The 22350-nt window shown below is 44.8% G+C and overlaps 2 long non-coding RNA genes across 2 annotated transcripts in view; one reads left to right on the forward strand and one right to left on the reverse strand.

The window, feature by feature from the left end:
• Positions 1–22350, forward strand: part of LOC123463594 — an 87302-nt gene that overhangs the window by 60939 nt on the left and 4013 nt on the right. The window lies entirely within an intron of this gene.
• The window catches only part of LOC123463595, a 48908-nt gene continuing 27237 nt past the window's right edge, over positions 680–22350 (reverse strand). The window contains exon 3 of the long non-coding RNA XR_006639008.1: positions 680–1193. This is a non-coding gene — a long non-coding RNA (uncharacterized LOC123463595). The remainder of the gene's footprint in view (positions 1194–22350) is intronic.

The raw sequence follows: 22350 nt of genomic DNA on the forward strand, positions 1-22350 counted from the left end.
AAACAAACTCCAGGTGCATGTGCCACCTTGTGCATCTGGCTAATGTGGGTCCTGGGAAATCAAGCTTTGAACCGGGGTCCTTAGGCTTCACAGGCAAGCGCTTAACCACTAAGCCATCTCTCCAGCCCTTCTGCAAAGGTTTTTTAAGAACACTGTGTTTATGAAGTTATGGTGAGCTTGGATTGAAAGGAAGCAAGTGTTCAAAACTAAAGAGGCCTCTGCACTCTGAGAAAGACAAATATATGTTTTCTCTCATTTGTGAATCCTACATCGTGTATAGACACACGTTGCAGTCAGGTTTGCATTGCTGATAGAAATCATCCAACTGAGAGCAGCTTGTGGGGAAAAAGAGGTTTATTTTGGCTTACAGGCTCGAGGGGATGCTCCATGATGGCAGGGGAAAGTGATGACATGAACAGATGGTGGACATCACCCCCTGGCCAGCATAAGGTGACAACAGTGACAGGACAGTATGCCTGACACTGGCAAGGGGGAAACTGGTTATAAGACCTATACGCCCACCCCCAACAATACACTCTCTCCAGGAAGCGTTAATTCCCAAATCTCCATCAGCTGGGAATCTAGCATTTGGAACACCTACATTTATGGGAGACACCTGAATCAAATCACCACAACATATAAAACGCTAAATATATATGACCTAAAAGCAGGTGGGACACTCGGGGAAGGAAGAAGCCAGCAGGGTGGGGAGGGATGTAGGGGAGAATATGGCTTCTGGTCACTATTTGGTCACAGGAACAAAAAAATAGTAATATAGGATACAGCAGAAGCAACATTGCCCAGCTTCTGAGGCTGGGGAACTACAGGCTTTAAAGCAGCTGCTTTTGCTGTCTTAGACTTCACCACGCTGTGGAAAATCCAAACCTCAATGTGCGGAAGAGCTGTGTCTATCATCTTGATTGCTGAGCACCATCAGCTGGTCCGCCAGCTGCACGTGGCTGTGTGTGACCCCAGTGAGAGCCACCGCACAGGTGCCCACCCACAGAGTCATGAAGAATGATGAGTTTTGGGGTGGCTTATTGCATAGCCATAGATAACTGGCACTAAAGGGTAAATAGCGGGGGTTTCTGTAGTCGAGGATTTTCTTCATATTTGTTCTCTGCTTGTCTCTTGAGGTGAGGGTATTTGACAAGATGACCCGCTCGGATGTTGGAAGCGAACACTGGAAATCCCTACGAAAAATGGATGGAAGAAACATAATTTGTCACAGGGTCAATTTCAAATCAGACTTCAAGACTAGCTTATTTATTCACACAAGGCTGCTGGTTTTTCCAAAATAAGGCAAAGGGTGTAGAATTGAATCTGCCTGACATCAAACTCCAGCTCTGGTATTTTCTGACCTTAAAACAAAACAAAACAAAAAACAAAAAACAAAAAACAAAAAAAAACAATGGCCTTAATTGTATCTCATCTTCTTATCTTCCCCATTAAGTTGGCTATTTCGGATCTTTTAACTCTCCATACAAAGTTTAGAATCACATATTGATACCACAAAGTCACTCACTGGGAGTTTGATTGGCATTGTGAAAATCTGTAGGTCAAGTTAGAAAGAACTGACATCATGAGTTTATTGAATATCCTCAGGGTATCTCTCCATTTATTTAGTTCTTTGATAATCTTTTCGCAGAGGGATTTTCTTCACGTAGACTTTCTACCCCTTTTGTTAGGCTTGGAAGTAAGTAATTTCATTTTGGGAGGATGCTGACATAAATGGTAATGTGCTTTTAATGTCAAATCCTACATACTCATTTTTGGGAAATTAGTTACTCAATAGTTGGGAAGGTTTTTTTTTTTTTTTTCAATGTTTGGACTTTTTATTTCATCCTTTATCATCTATACACACTTTATTTATTTTTCTTAACTTAAATCAGGATGACTTCCATTATAATGCTAAAAGCAGGAATAGATGTCGTCCTTACCTTATTCCCTTTCTTAGTGTGAAACTTTGATTTTTCCATGAAGTATGATGGTAGTTGCAGTTTTATTATTTATTTACTTTTATTTATTTATTTATTTATTTATTTATTTATTTATTTATTTATGTTGGTTTTTCGAGGTAGGGTCTCACTTTAGCCCAGGCTATTGTAAGCCACCACACCTGGCTTATTTATTTATTTTTATCATGAATTGAATTAAAAAAAAATCTTCTAGAAGTGACAGTGGAGTATTCATCACTAAATGAGACATCTCTAACATACCCTCAAGGGCTCAGAGACCATTGTGGAAAAGGTGGCACAAAGAATGTAAGAGCCAAAGATGGGGATGACTGCTTACAATACTATCTTCCAGACACAATGGGCCTTGATATTTATGACCTCACAGTAGTTGACACTACCTACACAAGACATGCATAATAGGAAAAAAAAAAGACATCAAAATAGAAGAGAGTCTAATTGGAAAGAAGGGATTGAGTGGAGGGGGCATTTGGGAGGGGTAAGTGGGGGTCATGGGAGGAGATTATGATCATGGTATATTGTCTATGATCATGGAGGTTTTCAATAAAAAGTTTGAAAAAGTGCCCGACATGGCAGCACACACCTTTAATCCCAGACTTGGGAAGCAGAGGCAGAGGTAGGAGGATCACTGTGAGTTCAAGGCCAGCCTGAGACTACATAGTGAATTCCAGGTCAGGCTGGGCTAGCATGAGACCCTGCCTTGAGAAAACAAAACTAAACTAAAAATGCTTTTCTACATCTATGGATATGACTATTTGATTTTTCTTCTTTAGCCTGTTGATTTTGGAATATTGAGTCAGCCTTACCCTGGGATAAAAGTTCTGCTAAGTTGCTCTGCATCAGTCTTTTACTCATGGTTGGATGTATAATTTAATTGGATAATATTTTGGGGGGGGGAGATTTACATCTATGCTCATGAATGATATCCTATAGCTTTATTTTCATATAATATCTTTACGTGTTAATTGGTAGTTATGTAATGAGTTAGGAAATGTTCTCTCTGCTTCTATTTTCTGCAAAGATGGTAGAGAACTGGTATAATACATATGCTCTACCACTGAGCTATATCCCCACTCCAATTGATATATAATTTCTAATTTATGTATTTGGTAGAATTCATAAACTGGGCCTGGTGCTTTTTTGTTTTGGAAACTATTGATCCTATTCTTTAATAGTTACAGGCCTGTTCAGATTGTCTGTTTCTTCTCGTATGATAAAGGCAGATTATACCTTTTAATAAACTGGTGCAATGCACATATGGTAATCCCAGCACTCAGAGGCTAAGGCAGGAAGATTGTGAGTTTAGGGCCAGCTTGAGCTACATGGTGTAACCTATGTCTTGAAAGGAAAACAAACCAGAAATTGGTCCATTTCATCTAAGTTATCAAATGTTTGGGAGGAATTATATATAAAACTTTATATCCATTTAATATCAGTAGGACCTGTTGTGATGTCTCATTTTTCCTCATTCCATCCTTAGCTTAAAAAAAAAAAAACACCCTTTTATTTAGGGTGTGCTCACAAGGGGAGAATTCTAAGGTGAACCAGGATCCATCAATACATCAAGAACAGAGAGCAAGGCAGGGCATGGTGGTGCACGCCTTTAATCCCAGCACTCGGGAGGCAGAGGTAGGAGGATCGCCAGAGTTTGAGGGCACCCTGAGACTACATAGTGAGTTCCAGGTCGGCCTGAGATAGAGTGAGTTCCTACCTAAAAACAAAACAAAACTGAGTAGAAAGCGTACTGCTACCATGAGATGGGTCACCCCCATCTCAGCTGCCTGGCCCAGGAGTCACTACAGGGGAAGCCATGACATGAATACTGATCTCTTTCCCTGAAACCAAGCTCCAGGGACATGGCAACTGCCGTGATGGCCATTCAGACCTCATCAAAATGAGATCCAGAAGCTACAGAGAACTCAACATGAAGTCAGATCCCTATCTCGCCTACAAAGGCTCAGGGAACATGGCCAAAGAGGGAGCAGAAAGATGGGAAGAGCCTTAGGGTGGGTCAGAATAGCCTTAAAACACCATGTTTCCCCTATCCCTGCAGAGACTGACTGAGGCCTCTTGGGTCCCCACAATGAATACCATTAACTCCAGTGAAGTCCCTCAGTTGAATTGGGATGGAGGTGAGGGGGGTCTATGAATACAACTTCTTTAATTAAAAAAAACTCAATCAATAAAAAAATTACAAATGACAGGTGTGGTGTTGCCTGTATTTAATCTCAGCATTCAGGAGGCAGAAGTTAGGATTGCTGTGATTTTAAGGCCAGCCTGGGACTACAGAGTGAGTGCCAGGTCAGCCTGGGCTAGAGTGAAATCCCACCTTGAAAAAAATCATACCCCCCCAAAATAAAACCCTTTTGGGGGACTGGAGAGTGGTTAAGATTCTTGCCTGTAAAGCCTAACTACCAGGGTTCAAGTCCCTAGCCCCATGTAAAGCCAGTTGTGCAAAGTGGCATATGCATCTGGAGTTAGTTGGCAGTGGTTAGATGCCCTGGTGTGCCCATTCTCTCTCTGTCTGGAAATAAATAAATAAAAGTTAAAATAATATTTTTAGTTTTTCAAATTTTGATTTTTCTCTTCTCTTCTCTTCTCTTCTCTTCTCTTCTCTTTTTTCTTTCCTTTCCTTTCCTTTCCTTTCCTTTCCTTTCCTTTCCTTTCCTTTCCTTTCCTTTCCTTTCCTTTCCTTTCCTTTCCTTTCCTTTCCTTTCCTTTCCTTTCCTTTCCTTTCCTTTCCTTTCCTTTCCTTTCCTTTCTTTTCTTTTCTTTTCTTTTCTTTTCTTTTCTTTTCTTTTCTTTTCTTTTCTTTTCTTTTGAGGCAGGGTCTCATTCTAGTCCAGGCTGACTGGTGACTTTCTCTGTAGCTTCAGGCTAGCCTTGAACTCACAATGATCCTCCTACCTCAGCCTCTTGAGTGCTGGGACTGAAGGCATATACCACTACTCCCAACTTCATTTTTGATATTAATATTTTTGTCCTTTTTCTTGTTTAAAGTATCTTAACATTTTTTGAACATTTTTCTTTGTCTTCTATGTTATGTGTGCTTTAACTTCCAAGTATTTTGCTACTTTCAGCTTTTTTTTTCCTGTATTGATTTCTAGCTATTCCATTTTCCTCTGAGCATACTTTACATAATTTCTATTCTTTTGAATTTGTCAGTGAGTTTTTATTTATGACCCATAATGTGGTTTGTCTTGGCGAGAAGTCTGCGTGGCCTTGAAAAGAATGTATTTGTTGTTGAAGAATGTATACATGTTACTATATCCACTTGACTAATGGTGTTCACTTCACCCTTGTCCTTACTGATTTTACTTTATTTATTTAATTGAGAGAGAGAATGGGTGTGCCAGGGCCTCTAGCCACTGCAAATGACATCTAGACACATGTGCCATCTTATGCATCTGGCTTATATGGGTCCTGGGTAATCAAACCTGGGTCCTTAGGCTTTGCAGGCAAGTGTCAGAACGACTAAGCCATCACTCTAGCTCCTTACTGATTTTATATCTGTTGAACATATCCCTTTCTGATAGAGTGGTATTGAGGTCTCCCAATATAATAGTACTTTCATCTATTCCTCCTAGAAGTTTGATCAGATTTGGTTTGTGTATTTTGGTGCTCTGTCTATGGTTAGGAACATATGCAATAACAATTGCTGTGTCTTCTTGGGATTTTGACCCTTTACTCATGATCGAATGCCCCTCTGAGTCATAGATAACTTTCTTTGGTGTAAATGATGCTGTGTATGCAATTAATATAGCCACTCTCTGTTGGGCCAGCATGCTCTGTCTTCATCATCACTTTACTTTTAATCTCTTTGCTTTTATATTTAGAACGAGTTTCTTGTAGGTAACAGAGTTGGGTTGTGTTCTCTGCTTTACTCTGATCATCATTGTCTTTCAAATGAATTTCGGTCCTTCACATTTAAAAGGCTATACTTGGATTAACATGCACCTTTTTATTGTTTTTTAAAAAATATTTACTTCTTTATTTATGAAAGCTAGAGATTGAGAGAGAGAGGGACAGATAGAATGGGTGTGCCAAGGCTTCTTGACACTGAAAATGCACTCCAGCTACATATGTACCACCTAGTACATCTTGCTTTTCGTGGGTACTGGGGAATTGAATCTGGGTTCTTTGGCTTTGGAGGCAAGTACCTTAACCACTAAGCCATCTCTCCTGCTATTGTTCATTGTTGTCTTGGCCCTCAAATTTTTTTTTTTTTTGCCTTTTGTAGCATTATTTTTAAATGGTCACATTTTCTCTTCTTTCTTAGCATATCAATTCTACTTTTAGGTTTTTTTTTTTTTTTTTACTTGAGAAAGAGAGAAGGAAAGAGAGAGAGAGAGAGAAAGAAAGAGAGTGTGTGTATGGGCATCAGGACTTCTTGCCACTGCAAACAAACTCCAGAAACATGTGCTACTTTGTGCATCTGGCTTGATGTGGGTACTGGGGAGTTGAACATGAGCTATCAGGCTTTGCAAGCAAGTGCATTTAACTGCTGAGCCATCTCTCCATTCCAATTCTACTTAAAATTTTTTTTTATTCAACTTTTCTTTATTCATTTGAGAGAGACAGACAAAGAGGGAAAGAGGCAGAGAGAAAGAGAGAGACAGACAGAATGGGCGTGACAGTGCCTCCAGCCACTGCAAAAGAACTCCAGACTCATGTGCCACATTGTGCATCTGGCTAACATGGGTCCTGGGGAATTGAGTCTCAAACTGGGGTCCTTAGGCTTCACAGGCAAGTGCTTAACCACTAAGCCATCTCCACAGCCCCCCAATTTTACTTTTCTAATTAGGTTGTCTGAAAGCTTATAATGTATGTTTACAACGAATTCAGAGTGTACATTGAAATAATGCTATATTGCTTCATGAGTAGTGTGCATACCTTCTAATGAAGCATTCCCAATTCCTCTCTCCTGTGTATTGTACCATGGCTGTCATTATTTCATCTCTATGTAAATGTACAAAAACATATGTACCTATGTATGCATACATATATATGTAGATATAGCAAAGTAAAGTAACCAAACACAGTTCTTTAGATATATCTTATTTATTTGATACAGAGAAAGAGGCAGAGAGGGAGAGAGTGGGCATGCCAGGGCCTATAGCCACTGTAAATGAACTCCAGACGCATATGTCCCCTTTTGCATCTGGCTTATGTGTGTCCTGGAGAATCGAACTGGGGTCCTTTGGTTTTGCAGGCAAATGCCTTAACAGCTAAGCCATTTCTCCAGCCCCCCAAACACACTTTTTTATTTGAACAGACTGTGTTGGTCAAGGTTCTCTAAATGAACAGAACTGGTAGAATGAACATGTATTATAAAGGGGATTTATTATATTTGCTTATAGGATACAGGCTGGGCAGTCCAATAATTGCCATCTATAGGTTGAGCAGTCAGAAGCTGGTAGTTGTGAAGTCCATGGGGCTGGATGCCTCGGCAGTCCCAGTCTGGCACTCTAGGCTTGAGGGATGGCTGAGGATCCACTTCTCTTCAGTTTAAAGCTGGGTTCTGGGCTGGAGAGATGGCTTAGCGGTTAGGTGCTTGCCTGTGAAGCCTAAGGACTCTGGTTCGAGGCTCAATTCCCCAGGACCCACGTTAGCCAGATGCACAAGGGGGCGCTTGCGTCTGGAGTTTGTTTGCAGTGGCTGGAAGCCCTGGCACGTCCATTTTCTCCCTCTCTCTCTCTCTCTCTCTCTCTCTCTCTCTCTCTCTCTCTGCATCTTTCTCTCTTTGTCTCTCTCAAATAAGTAAGAATTAACAAAAAAAATAAAAAATAAAAAAAAAATAAAGTTGGGTTCCCATGTTCAGAAAGGATAGTAGCTATAGAGTATACACGACCAAGTAGTACCAGGCAGCCAGGCAAGAGGCCCTGTACTCCCTAGGAGTGTGTTTGTGTAGAGCCCCAGGACTGGCAGGGCTGCCCTCTTTGGGGGAAAGACTTCCTCTCTCAGTCCGTCCTTCTTGAAAACACCTTCACAGACCCAGCTAAGATGATGTAGGTCTTACCTGATCCTACTCTGACCAAGCTGGCAAAAGAACTTAACCAACGCCATCTTTAGATAAATTAACATTGAAGAACTTTTTATGTTACTTTCACTTATTCCTTCTCCAGTGCTCTTCACTTCTGAGTTTCTTATCCATGCCATTTTCTTTCTCTTTGAGAAACTTTTTAAAAATATGTTTTGCAAAGCAGGTCTACTTTTTTTTTTTTTTTTTTTTGTCTAAGAAAGTTTGAATTTCTCATTCACATTTTTGTTCTGTTTGTTTTGTTTTTTGAGGTAGGATCTTGCTCAAGCCCAGGCTGACCTGGAATTCACTATGTAGTATCAGGGTAGCCTTGAACTCACAGCGATCCTCCTACCTGTGCCCCTCCCAAGTGTTGGGAGTAAAAGCGGATGCTACCACACCCAGCTCTCATTCACTTTTGAAGGATAACTTCACAGGGAAGAATTAAAGATGGTTTTCCTTTTAACCAGTTAAATATTCTCTTTTCCCTTACACAATATAGTAGCCAAGCTTGATACTGCTGTGAGAGCAGCCGAGGTAACCAAGTTTAACTTAAAAATCAGACCCCAGCAATCTACTTCCTCCAGGTGGGGCTCTCTTCTTAAAGTTCCCACCACCTGTGACGCTAGTTCTGAAGCGGCCCCAGTGTCTGCATTGCTTACCTTTGCAAGTTTGTCTTGTAGTTTCTTGTTTGGGAGGCTGGAGAGATGGCTCAGCGGTTAAGGCACTTGCCTGCCAAGCCTAAGGACTGGAGTTTGATTCCCCAGTACCCAAGTAAAGCCAGATGCGCAAGGTCGCACATGTGTCTGTGCTTTTTTGCAGTGGCTAGAGGCCCTGGTGTGCCCATTCTCTCTCTTTCTCTCTCTCTCTTTGCCTCTTTCTCTCTCTCTCAAAATAAATAAATTAAACTGGGCATGGTGGCGCACGCCTTTAATCCCAGCACTCGGGCGGCAGAGGTAGGAGGATCACCGTGAGTTCAAGGCCATTTTGAGATTACCTAGTGAATTCCAGGTCAGCCTGGGCCAGAGTGAGACTCTACCTCGATTACAAATAAATAAATAAATATATTTTTTCAAGCGGACTGGGTCACTAGCCTTTGGCCGTGTAGTGGTATGGTGTGTGGGGAGCAGTAGTTTTCTATCACCCTACGATTCGGCTTCCCCTCTTTTGCTGAGCTGTCCCTCGGACTGGACTTCACCGGTGCTTCTCTGGTTTGGTTGCGTTTTACTCCCAGATAGGAGGGCATTTCCCTTCCTCCAGGTCAGTTAGACTCTGAAAAACACCCAGAGGTTAGATTCTTGTAAAACATTTTCTCCCGAGGGCAGGCCTTCTTAAGAAAAATCCACAGTCTATTCCACACTGGTTCATTTGCTCCTTCTGCTAGAAGCCAGGAGAGGGGAGAAGATTTTTTATTTTATTTTTTAAATATTCACTGAGGGGACCTGCTTGAGCTCCTTAGAGGTATAATTTACCAAAACGTGCCCTTGTGCCTGGCTCCACCAGAATTTTCAATTCTCAGATGTGTCCAGATCAAGCCTCCAGCAATTTCTCCTGTTCTACCTGGTGTGTTCCCTCAGCCCCACACCCCACAGGGGTTTCTGCTGGGGGATGCTCTCCCTACCCACCTTCCTGCCTGTCTTTCTCACACAGGAGAGAGGCAGTAGTTTGCCCTGTAACCTTAACTCAGGGATCTGAGGCGGTTTGCTTTTTGACTTGTGAGTATGGAATGGTGTCTTCCAAGTTTCTTACATGTTGGAAGAGAAAACTAAATTCCTAATTTTATAATTATTATATTATATTATTATAAATATTTTTACTTATTTATGAGAGAGAGAGGAAGAGAGAGATTGGGAGAGAGAATGAGCACACCATAGCCTCGTACTGCAAACAAATTCCGGACACACGCAACACTGCACATCTGGCTTTATGCAGCTACCGAGGAATTGAACCCAGGCTGGCAGGCTTTGGAACCAATTACCTTTAACCCCTGAGCCATTGCCCCAGCTCATGAAGTCTTATTTTTTGACCTTTGAACAATTTAGCAATTAACCTAACTGTCCGGAGCCTCGCTTCCTCCCATGTGTGAGTGCAGATTACATTCCTGTGTAGCACTGCTGTTTCGGGAATGAAATCCATAAACGCACGCACGTCTCCTGGCTTCACGGGAGCCGCGGTGGGGGCCTGTCACGTGCGCAGGACGCTGGGGCTGAAGGCTTGGCCATGCAGCCTCCGGGGTGCAGCTGTTCCTAGAATGCTCGCGTGAGGCCTGCTGTCGTGCATCAGGGGGTGGAGGAGGCATGGCAAGAACGGGTCCCTGAGCTGCTCTTCGTAGCATCAGCCTTTGTGGCTGGGCCCGTGGTCGACGGAAAAGCACGTGCTCGCAACCATCGGGCCAAAGGCTCAGGTTAACCATAAGTGTGAGCAGTGGAGACATACACGGCGCTCTGGCTGCAGCAGAACACGGCAGTTTATGGATCACGGACCAGGAGCTTCCTGCCGGTAGGTCAGCCACATTCTGAGGCTTGGGGGACAATCGTTGTCAGGAACATTATCTCTGAACACAAAGGACAATAGAGCATTATACTGTCTGCATTCAGTCCAGGGTTCTCTCTGGTAACATTTTCAATTTTTTTTTAAAATTTTTCTCACTACTCTACAATATTATGATACCTTCCTAATGAGCATGAAACTATAGGCCCCTGTCTATTTCCTTACTTGGGTATTATTTGAGGGTCTATTATAAAGCTCTGGAAGGAAGAGTGCAGATATATAAACCTTGTAAAATCTTTCTTTCTTTTTTTTTGAGGCAGGATCTCACTCTAGCCCAGGCTGACCTGGAATTCTGTAGCTCCACTTTGACCTCAAACTCACAACTATCCTCCTACCTCCAAGTGCTGGGATTAAAGGTATGCGCTACCACACCAGGCTGTAGTTTTTTTGTTGTTGTTGTTGTTAAGGTTACACCCGTAGTATGAAGTTTCCATATATCTTCCAACTACTCTGCTCAGGGAAGTGTGGAGGCCAGACACTAAGATGTCAGTCATCTTGGGAATGAGTTTGAGGTTCTAGAGCTCATGATGATAATTAGATCATGCACCCTTGGCTGAGCTGTGCCTGCCAAGTGCCCCTATTATTGGAATTAAAAAACATGGTGGCTGGTTCCAAGCTGTGGGCTCAGTCCCAAAACTCCTATGCTTGCTGGCTTCATCTCATTCTGAGGTCATCAGAGCTGCGGTGTCTACATTTCATAAGGCTTTGTGGAGTTCTGGGAAAGCACTGTCAAAAACTGTGCCAGTTTATATCTTGAAGCTGAAAAAAGAAAGTCTGACAATGTTCTAAATGCGCTAGGAGTCAACAGGCAAACCAGCTTAGTGTTGATATTGTGACACGATTTTAAAAGTTAAAGTACTTTTAAAGGTTAAAAATAATTGAAAAAAGAAAACAACCCTGCATTTTGGATATTGCTACTTTGTATCTAACCCTAGTTAGCGATATCTAACCCTAGTTAGCGGCTTACTTGACAACATTAATGGCTACTGAAGGAGGTAGGCGTTGGTGCCCAGCACAGATGGCACGGGTTAACAAAAGCTGGAGAGGCGCCGGTAGCTGGCTGGTGGGGAATGAGCTCACAGAGCCACTACCACCAACTCTATCTTCTCTTTGAGAGAAGCCAAGATCCACGCAGGTTGATTACAGAGCAACACAGTACACAGAGACACAGTGAAAACTCTTTGTTCTAGAAATTGATCTGGCCAGATTTCTGGATCTGGAAGGAACTGGCAGGGAGCTCTTGTGCTGGGAGAAAGCCCAGAGGACTCAGGGGCATGCCGGGCTGGCGACACGGGCGTGCTACCCACAGACCCTGCAGGTTGGCGCTTGTTTGAAGTAGTCGCTGAGTGGGTGAGGGGTGGCCCGGCTGCTCCTAAGTGGCATGACAGCTCATCCAGCTGCGGTGTGACCTTCAGGGGTGGGGGAGATGTCTGCCACTCACCCTCTTGGGAGATCGCAGGCTTTCAGGCCACAGACTCCTCGCCTCTAAATTGAAGGAACTTGGATGAGATGATTTTCAAAGTCCCTCACTATTCCAAAATGCAATGATTCTATGAAATTAAGCCCATTTGATCTAAAATTGGAACTGAATACCTTCTGGGTGTATGTATGCATGATGGAGGAACCAGTTGCACTACAGATAAGATAGAATTCTCTTTTCAGCCTTCTTCCTGCCCCCCAACTTCCCCACCCATCCTAAAGCCTTTTTTCTTCTCCACTCACTTTGTGCTCTGTGCTGAGGAGGTTCAGAAAAACACAAGCCACTTTCCTTCCTTACGATGCTTAGCATTCCAGAGGAAATGACTGACGCGTGAAATGGTAACTGTCCGGAGTGGAGCGGCTGCGTGCAACGGAGGCAGCAAGATTGAGAGGCGCGGGTTTGAGTGTGGGCTCAGATTTCATTCAGTCACGGGGGTGAGTCGGACACCCTTTTGATCACAGCCTCACCTATGCCTCTCCAGCCCGTGTCCTCAGTGCTCCACAGCTCTCCTTCCTGTTTTTGGCTCTCACATCCCTGTCTCCCCGTGTGCCTAGGCCAGTGTCCCAGGATATACATGGGCACTTCACAGCCACGGTGGGATGGATGGGGGAGATGGATGGGCCGTGTGCGGAGGAGGTTAGGAGGGCCTTGAAGGTGAGTGCATTAGCCTTTGCAGGGAGGGGAGGAGGCCACCTGCAGGGCTCCCTACACAGCTGGGTCCATTTGTCTATCACCTGGGCACTGCTCGGCTGGAGGAAAGTCTGGGGTAAGAGTAGACTCCGGGATCTGACTGTTCTCGGTGGACACAGCAAGCTGCTGGGGCTGCCATTTTGAATGTATTTCTTTGGACAGTAAGATATCAGTGGGTGGCGGCCGGCCTCATGGCTCAGCAGTTCAAAGCGCTTGCTTGCAAAGCCTGCTGGCCCAGGTTCAGTTTTTCAGTACCCACACAAAGCCAGATGCACAAAGTGGTGCATGCATCTGGAGTTTGTTTGCAGTGACAAGAATCCCTGGCATCCTCATTTTTTTTCCTCTCTCTCCTTACAAATAAACAAACAAAAAATTTTATTTTGGTAAAGGTATCAGTGGATGATCTCATTTTACTTTCTGTAATTTCTTTTCCATTCTAGAAAAGCCATCCCATCAGAGATAGCTGTCAACATCCAATCACTCAGACAGCCCTAGGTGCCCGGGTGTATGGGAGGGGCTTTGCAGAGTGGCAGGCACTGAGTACTGAGGGATCTTGGGACCCTCCACTCCGGTGGCTCCCCCATGTTGGTGCAATTAGGATCCCCTGTGGATCTTTTAAAAAAAATACCAGGGCTTCAGTTTCTACCCGGCTGCCCCAAACCCTAACTTAATTAGTCTGGGAAGGAAGGGCCCCAGCACCTCTGCGGGTTTACAAGTTCCCCAGATGCTTCTAATGCGCAGCCAGGGTTAGAGGCACCAACTGGTACACCACGTCCAGAGAAATCAAGTGGCTTGTCTAAAAGGGACAGCTGATGTTAGCTCCAGACATTCACCAGAGGAGCCGCAAAGAATTTCTGCGGGTGAATGGTTTTCAGTGGGTCTGTAGTGAATTAAATTAATCAGGGCTGGAGAAGTAAGTCACAGATAGTTGCTGGGGGAGTGGAGGGGACCTCTCTGACCAATGGAAGGACTGGAGATGAGGCTACCGAAGTTCTTCCCATGGGGACACACCATATATCACACAGGCCAACCCAGAGCATAGAGATTTCCATGGGCCACGAAGAAAGGGTTGGCAGTGGATGATACTACAGGTCGGGTAACTGTCAGTGGTCCTATTTCCTGGAAAGCCTCTCTTGAGGAGTCTGCCAGGTATCCCTGAATGGCCAGGATGCGGGGGCTTCTGCTCTGCACAGAGAGCTTCCTGAATGTGACCTTGTGATAGGTGTCATGCAGCTGCAATGGAAATGCCAAGGGATGAGCAAAACAAGCTTTGCTACTGATCTGCTGTCCTCAGACACATCGTAGACTGTCGCTGCTCTGTCACTGAGAGCAGCTGAAGCTCCACACATGGCCCCGGTATCAGCCAGTTGCTGGTATAAAAGAAATGCAGAGCGCTGGGAAGCTGACTTGTGGGTCAAGTGTATGCCTCATGAATGAGCACCTGAGTTCAGATCCCCAGTATCCATGACAAAATGTTGGGTGTGGGCTGGAGAGACGGCTCAGCCATTAAGACATTTGCCTGTAGAGTCTAAGGACTTTCAATTCTCCATTATCTACATAAAGCCAGATGTACAAGGTGGCACATGTGTCTGGAGTTCTTTTGCAGTGGCTGGAAGCCCTGGTGCGCCCATTCTTTCTATCTGCCTCTCCATCTCACAGATAAATTAATAAATTTTTTAAAAATATGTTGGGTGCAGGCTGGAGAGATGGCTTAGTGGTTAAGGCATTTGCCTGTGAAGCCTAAGGACCCAGGTTTGATTTCCTAGTACCTATGTAAGCCAGATGCACAAAGTGGCACATGCATCTGGATTTCCTTTTCAGTGGCTGGAGGCCCTGGCATGCCCATTCTCTCTCTCTCCTTCAAACGAATAAATAAATAAAATTCAAAAACCAACAAATATATAAAAAAAAGTTTAGGTGTAATTGCACACGACTCTAATCTCTGCAATGGGGAAGTGGAAATGGGGGTCCCTGGAGCTTACTACCCAGTTAGTGTAGCTGAATTGGGTGAACTCTAGCCTCAGTGACACATCTTGCCTTGAAAAATAAGGTGGAGAATGATTAAGGAAGACATCTAGCTTAGCCTTCACATGTGCACACACACCATGTACTCACTTGCACATGAATATGTGCCAATACACATCTGAATACGCACACATGCCCATACACATTTGAATACGCACACATGCATGCACACATCTGAATACGCACACATGCATGCACACATCTGAACACACACACATGCATGCACACATCTGAATACGCACACATGCATGTACACATCTGAATACGCACACATGCATGTACACATCTGAATACGCACACATGCATGCACGCATCTGAATACACACACATGCATGTATGCATCTGAATACGCACACATGTATGCACACATCTGAATATGCATACATGCCCGTACACATCTGAATACGCATACATGCCTGTACACATCTGAATACGCACACATGCATGCACACATCTGAATACGCACACATGCATGTACACATCTGAATACGCACACCTGCATGCACACATCTGAATACGCATACATGCATGCACACATCTGAATACGCATACATGCATGCACACATCTGAATACGCATACATGCATGCACACATCTGAATACGCACACATGCATGTACACATCTGAATACACACACCTGCATGCACACATCTGAATACGCATACGTGCCCGTACACATCTGAATACGCATACATGCCCATACACATCTGAATACGCATGCATGCCCATACACATCTGATACACACATATGCATGTACACTGCATACATGTACACATATACAAAAAGTTCTGGCACAGTGACATGGAAAATCAGAGAACAAAGTCTCTTGCGAGCCTAGAGTTCAAGGAAAATCCATTTCCGAAGTTCTTTCCTTCTGGAACTAGTGGCACCTGGAGCGATGGCTCTGATGAAAGCCAGACAGAAATGTGGCAAAACACCCCACGCAGACCCTTCAGGTTGCTCAGACCCAGAGAAAAGGACTCCGACATAGGGGACAGAGCCTGAGGATGGGCTGCACCTTCCAGGGTCCCATCAGTGCTCTGACTCTAACATCCAAGATTCTCCAGGGTTGTAAATTCAATGCCTACTGTGACGCTTTGGGTTTGTTTATAGAAATCTTGGCTATAGGAGACAAGACCCATTTTGGAACACCTCTATAAACTTTGTGGTCCACTCAGACCCTGAACTGTGAATTGGAAGTCCCAAATGCATTGTTTTCTCTTGCTAAATTCTCTAGGACTCTTAAAAACAACCAACTGCATTATCCTTTTTATTTTCGCCAAATGTATTATGGCAGCCGTTACTTGGTCACCCAAAGCCCTGTCTTTCAGACGCTTGATTGCAAGTGACAATTTAGTGAATATTTTGCCATTGTATGCCACAAGCCACCAATGTCCCCTTGGCTCCTGGTGACAGAGCCATTAATGCTTTTAAATCTAATCAGATCCAATTGTAGATAATCCAGTTCCAAGTCAAAGAACCCATCTTTAAAGTTCTATTCCCCTGAAACTACTGCCAGTGCCAATATAGACACCAGGAAGGTTTGATCAGAAAAGGCGGACCAGAGGCACGGACGTGCAAGTGGGATTTCTTGTGGCAATTGCACCTCAGGCTGTTGTGGAGTCTGGTGCAAAGTCTATGGAGAGTTTTTGCCTCTGTGTTTGATGTCTTCCCGAAGAGAAACTGGAACCTGATGGAATATACTCACAAGGAAAACTGCCACTTCTGACACCCAACCGCCAAACTTGGTGAGATGGGCTGAGTGTAAAATGACTGCCATAGCCTCAAGCATGTGTGGTTAAGTTCCTCCTCAGTCTCCATCTGGCGAAGCCCTTGGGAGGTGGAGCCTTGCTGGACGGACAATGTCACTGGGGACAGACCTGGAGGTTTATTTGTCTGCCCTGCTGGATGTGCACCAGCTCGCTAATCTTGCTGCTCCTCTCCCCTGATGTGACACAATGCAATGCTCTGCCTCTGGTCTGCCATGCTTTCTGGGCCACGATGAAACTTCCCTTCAGGGCTGTAAGCTGAAATAAACCTTATCCTCCCATAAAGTGCTGTTGGTCAGGTGTTTTGTCTCAGCAACAAGATGACTGGCATACAAGTGCAAGGGAGGCTGGAAGGTGGTTCAGACCAGAGGCATAAGCTGGTCTCCACAAGAGGACAAAGGAGCCACCGTGGGGAGGAAGTTGAGAGCGTCCTTGTGAGGACGGGATGACTTACTTTTGTCAGGTGTCATCCCTGACATGGAATGAAATTAGCTGCAAAGTGCCAATGTCCTGGATGCTTACAATTCAAAGGACATTGAAAAGGTGTTGATTTCATATCTGTAACTCATATTTTAGTGAGATAAGTACAATTCAAAGAGACTGATTTCATAGCCTTACTCACATATTCTATTTTCTGATAGGGATTTCAGCCTAAGTTCTGTGTTGCTCATGTGTTGGCACCTGCTCAGTGAGGCTGAAGAGACAGTTGGGGTTATCATTTCACTCGGCTGTCTTGGCAAGGTTGATGGAGTTCAGCTTGGCTCTCGTATTTGGGTTTAGAGCTGTATTAAGTTTTCCTGGTTGTTTCTGAAAGCATAGCACGGGCGTGATGCTTTTAGGCGGATGTTGGAGTCACATTAGATGGCTGAACACACCAGCTCTGATCCTTCTGGCCAGGCTCCCTCAGGCAACCTCTTACCCCAGTCTCCAGACGTAGGATAGTGATGGTATGAAGGACAGAGAGAGGCTATGACAAGTGAGTGGGACAGTCTGTAAAGATGACGAGTCACTTGTTGCAGTCACCTTCTCAGTGATGGGGCAAAACCCCAAGCAGCTGGTGGAAGGGAGGCTTCATTCAGCTTACAGTTCTGAGGGGAAGTGTCATCATGGCAAGGAATGCAGAGCTTCAGCAGGAAGCTGGCTCATGTTATCCCATATCAACCGGGAGGCAGGTAGCCAAGAGACTGGCCGAGCAAGTGAACGCCCAGTAAGGCTGGACCAAATAAAATTCAAGGTCAGCCCTGAGTGGCAAACCTCCTCCATCGTCCAAAGGCTCTGCTAGCTGAGGTTCAAGTGTGAAGGTTCACGAGCACAGGAGCCTATGGGGGGGGGGGGTCATTTCACAATTTGAGCCACCACACCGCTGTTTTGTACCATGGAGAAGGTAGAAAGAGGTTTGGGAAACAGTTGAGTGTGAGTCTGGTTTAAAATGCATCTATGAAGGTTTTCCTGATGGATCTTGTTTCTTTTTCTTCTTTTAAAATTATCACTATTTTTTAAAGATTTTTTTTTTTAAATTTATTTTTATTTGAGAGAGAGGTGGGGGTGGAGGGTGGTGGGAAAGGGCTTGCCAGGGCCTCTAGCCCCTGCAAATGAACTCCAGATGCATGTGCCACTTAATGCATCTGGTTTATGTGGGTCCTGGGGAATCAAACCTGGTCCTTTGGCTTTGCAGGCAAGGACCTTAACCACTAGCCATCTCCCCAGCCCTTATTATTATGTTTTACAAAGTTTGCAGTCATATATCCCTTCTCCCCTGGCCCCACTTTTCCTGAGGGCTCTCCTCAGTGGGGATATTGGTGTTCACTGTTGGGTAATTAAGGCCTCAGTCAGTCTCTGGGGGAGGCTATGCCTCAAGATATTTCTACCTATCCTGTGCCTCTTAAAATTTTCCTGCTCCTGAACCTCGGTGGGTCTTTTAGCAATTTGGTTTAGTGTTGAGTTCTCAGTAGACTCTGGATTTCTGATTCAATGTGTTTTGACTGCCCACAGTATCTGTCGTTGTTACCTTGGGGATGGTTGTCAGGTTAGCACTGGGAGCAATACTCATGCTACTTCTTCCTCTGCAATTTCTTGCGGACCCCAGCGGATGTCATAGAGGTGGCGTGTCTTATGGTAGGTAGATGGCTTTTTTTTCTTGTCATATTGATGGATCTTGGATTTCCTGAGTTTTCTCTGGCATCTTCATGGTTTGGCGAAGGGGTCATTATGCAGAATCTTGTCTCTATGTTCCCTGTTGCTTCGGGTGTAACTGCTGTGTAACCATCTTAACTGTAACTTTAGATCTGTTTTTTTAAAAAAATATTTTAAAATTTACTTTTATTTATTTAATAGAGAGAGAGAGAGAGAGAGAGAGAGAGAGAGAGAACGAGAACGGACACACCAGGGCCTCTAGCAACTGCAAACTCCAGAAGTATGTACCACCATGTGTATCTGGCTTACGTGGGTACTGGGGAATCGAACCTGGGTTCTTGGGTTTTGCAGGCCAGCACCTAAGTGGCTAAGCCATCCCTCCAGCCCCAGGAACTGGTTTCTTTTGTCTGACCTTCCAATTCCCAGAGTTCTTCTTGGGCAGGGCTCCATGCTAATATAGCTTGTTCCCTTTCTGCTTTCTTCGTTATCCATGGTTTTCTTCTGTGCATGGGCACACGTGGTGTGTGCTGGAGCATGCGTGTGGAGGTCAGAGGGCAACATTGAGTGTTGCTTCTCACCTTCCACCTTCTTTGAGGCACAGCCTCTCGTAGTTTGCCTCTGTGTTTGTCAGGCTGTCTGGTCCAGAAGCGTCTGCATGGTGTTCTTGTCTCTGCCTCCCTTCTTCTTGCCCGAGGCACGCTGAGAGAGCTGCTGGTGCTTTAGATGGGTCTCAGGGTCCACACTCAGGTACTTACGCTTGTGTGACAACTGTTTTATCCGCTGAGACGTCTCCCAACTCCATCCTTGTTTTTCTCCTTTTATTTCCCAGCAGAAGCGGTTATCGCTTTTCCCAGAGAGCCCTTCCCTCCTCCAGGGCCTCTGGGAACCAGACCCTGCGTCTTCTGGCAGCTTCCTTGCCCACTCCTGCCTGCTCAGGCCTGTTTAATGTTTAGACTTGCCAAAAACAAAACAAAACAAAACAAAAAAAACATGGCAATCTGTGTTTGGAGCCCATGGGGCAGAGCAGGAACCCAGGCAGGTGACCTCTATGGAAGTTGAGAGGCTGTGGAGGAGGGCAGCAGCCACATTCTCGTCCGCTGCAAAGCCAGGCTAGGGGCTCACAGCAGCATCAGTCTTTCTGACAGGCAAACAAAGGAGCAGTGAAGAAGGAGGAAGAGTAGGACAAGGGACAGCTATCTTAGCCTGCTGCTCCCGGAGTCAGGGTTGGTCCTTGGCTGCACATAGACGTGGAAGTGCATGGACACTCCTTCCCTAGCCCACCTGGGTGACCAGGGAAGCGAGCAGACGATGCTTTTTTTAAGTTAATTTGGATTGAGTGGTTTATCTTAGTGATGAGTTCCCCTCCCTCCCCCTTTCTGTGGAGGACAGGAGGCAGCAAGAAATATATTATACACAGCAAGGCATGTACGCTGTGTTCAACTGAGGAAGAAAAATGGAGAAAGGCAGCCTTGTGTGAGTTCCCTTCTCCCAGAGGCCTGGAACATCCGCGTGTGTAGTGCTTTTGATGAGATGTGCTGTTCGCCCATGGCATTCATCCATGAAAGCTCCTCTCCTGTCCACACCCTTCCAGCCTCTAGACATGGAGCACTTGTTCTTTTTTCCTTTGTCTTTTTCCATCAAAGCCAAGCAGAGCTGTGGTTTTCCTCAGTAAAACCCCTCTTCCTTTTGGCCCCATGCCTGGTTCTTCCCAAGGTACTTGGAAAGAAAGGAAAAATTCAGACTACTTTCCTTTTGTTCTTGACTGACTCATGGGTGGAAGGAGGAAGGGCTGGTTTTCGGTCAAAAATACAGCACAGTTTTAACGAAGGCTTTCCACTGATCCTCACCAGTGGTTTTGCTCTGTTAGTCTCAAGCTCCGTCTCCACGTTTCTCGTCCATTCCTGAGAGCGCGGCGCTGGGCCCAGAGCAGGTGTCTGGGGAGAGGCGAGTCCAGAACGCAGCGGGCGCTGCGTCCCGGCCTGTGCACAGGGCTTCCGCTTGAAGCTAAGAGCTTATTGATATGTACGTAAATTACATACAACTTTCGTGGCTCTGCGTCTCGACTTCTAAAGCCTCACACATGGTGTGCTATGGCGTAAATCAGTCCCAACATTGTTCGGCCCCGAACAAGAGTTATGTAGGTGCAGGAAAATCAAAGCAGAGCTTTCTTAATTATAGTACTGGATTGAAAGCAGGTATTGACCTGTGGGATCTCCTCATTTGTCTTTCTGTCCGTCCATATATCCATGTGTCTAAGATAGTCAAGGGGTCAGACAGGAACACAGGCAGAAATATGGGGCTTCTAAAGGCAGCGATAAGAACCGCGATTGGTATGAAGCTCAGCGTCCAGCCCATTTCCATGTCCAGGAAAAACCAAGAAACCTCCTCCTGAGGGATGGTTTTGCTAACATCGTCACGTGAAAAATAAATAAATAAAAAGAGATACGCTCTTACAAGTGTATTTTGCAAAACTAAAAAAAAAAAAAAAAAAAAAAACATATAAAAGCTGGGAAAAGAGACTCTTATGTGCTGCTTAAAACAAAAATTCATTCTGCCCTCTCTACCAGCTTGCTGCCTTAAAGGAGAAACCCGTTAAAAGAACATATCTGTGCAGGGAACAAGGTCATGCACTTATTGGTTTTCTGCAGCACAGCATAAATATACCAGACAAGGAGAATCAGTTTGCTTTTAGTATAGCCTTGTTTGGTGCACAAGGCTGCAGTACATATATATTTTCTAGTGCGGGCTGTGCCCAAGTACTGAGTCGTTCATTCAGGAGTTTTGAAATCAGAGGAAAGCCCAGTGTTTACTGCAATAAACAAACAAATAAATAAACATGTTCCCTCAACACACACTCCAGTCCTCCTATCGTTATGCTCCTGAGTAACTTGGTGATGTCACCCCGAGGGGGTGGGACCGGCCTGCATACAGCCTGTATCTCTTGTAGGCTGATTATTTCCCAAATTGTTCTCCAACTTTCCTCTTCTGCATTAACCTGTCCTGTGGTGGCAGGTTGCTGTCATGAGCTGTCTGGCGGCTCCTTCTCCACTTAATAATATGGCAATGCTTCATTGATCCGGCACCCTCAGAGTCCATCCACTGGCATGTTTAGCCAGCTGAACTTTTGATTTTATTGTTTTGAACACCAGTAGTTTTTTTTGAAATATTTTATTTGTGTTTATTTATTAGAGAGAGAAAGCAAAAGGGAAAGAGAGAGAGAGAGAGAGAGAGAGGGAGAAAATGAGTGTACCAGGGCCTATAGCCACTGCAAATGAACTCTAGATGCATGTGCCACCCTGTGCACCTGCCTTACATGGATACTGTGGAATCAAACCCGGTCCTTTGGCTTTGTAGGCAAGTGCCTTAACTGCTAAGCCATGCCTCCTGCCCCCTAATCTTTTTTAAAAAAATATTTTATTTATAAGTGAGAGAATGAGAAGGGCACACCAGGGCATCTTGCCTCTGTAAAGGAACTCCAGAAGCATGCAACACTTTGTGCATCTGGCTTACGAGGGTACTGGGGAATCAAATCCAGGCTATCAGGTTTTGAAAGCAAGTGCTCTTAGCCACTGAGCCATCTCCCCAGCCTGCAGTCTTTTGTGTGTGTGTGTGTGTTTCTGTGTGGTGTATGCATGTGTATGTGTGCGGTTAGCTGTGTGCCTCCTGTTCATGTGTGAAGGGCTAGAGGAGAACGTTAGGTGTCTCCTT

The sequence above is a fragment of the Jaculus jaculus genome, chromosome 9, assembly GCF_020740685.1.
Source record: "Jaculus jaculus isolate mJacJac1 chromosome 9, mJacJac1.mat.Y.cur, whole genome shotgun sequence".
Lineage (NCBI taxonomy): Eukaryota > Metazoa > Chordata > Mammalia > Rodentia > Dipodidae > Jaculus > Jaculus jaculus.